Source organism: Galeopterus variegatus, unplaced genomic scaffold (genome assembly GCF_000696425.1).
Source record: "Galeopterus variegatus unplaced genomic scaffold, G_variegatus-3.0.2 Scaffold19261, whole genome shotgun sequence".
Taxonomy (NCBI): Eukaryota; Metazoa; Chordata; class Mammalia; order Dermoptera; family Cynocephalidae; genus Galeopterus; species Galeopterus variegatus.
In genome coordinates this window covers 9,863-10,446 of record NW_007745372.1, presented here as the reverse complement: position 1 = coordinate 10,446, position 584 = coordinate 9,863, and positions in this window count along the sequence as shown.

The following is a 584-nucleotide window of genomic DNA, read 5'->3' as shown; positions in this document are numbered from 1 at the left end:
TTTGCTAAGAGGTTTTGGAGACACCAAAGTATGCACAGAAATGTAGGACTTTCCCCTGAAAACAACCGCAACAAAAAATGGAGCCCAGAGTCTAGCAGGAGAGACAGACCAGTCGGAGTCGCACAGACGGCCTTCCTCAGTGCTAGATGGTCCCCAATGCCGCCAGGGAGATCAGGGAGGGTTTCCCCGAGGTGGTGCCACCTGGCTGAGTCTGAGAGCTGAGGAGGGGGTGGGAGCCGGGTGGGGGGCGATGCTGGCAGGGGGTCTGGTACATGCACAGCCCTGGGGGTGAGGCTGGCACCCTAGAGGAGGCCACAAGGCTGAGCACCACTGAGGCCTGGGCAAGGAGCTGGGGGTGGGGCATGCAGGCTGGGGGAGGTGGGCAGGGGATGGGGGTCAGGGAAGGCTCCAGAGCTGAGCCTGAAGGTGTGGAGGAGAGTGCCAGGATGGAGCGTGGCCAGGAGAAGCAGGGTGGGGACGACTAGGGAGACCATGCACAGTCCCGCCAGATACAGCAGGACCGAGACAGAGGTCCCAGCACAGGTGGGAACCTGTATTGGAGAGATGGGACAGAGGTCACATGA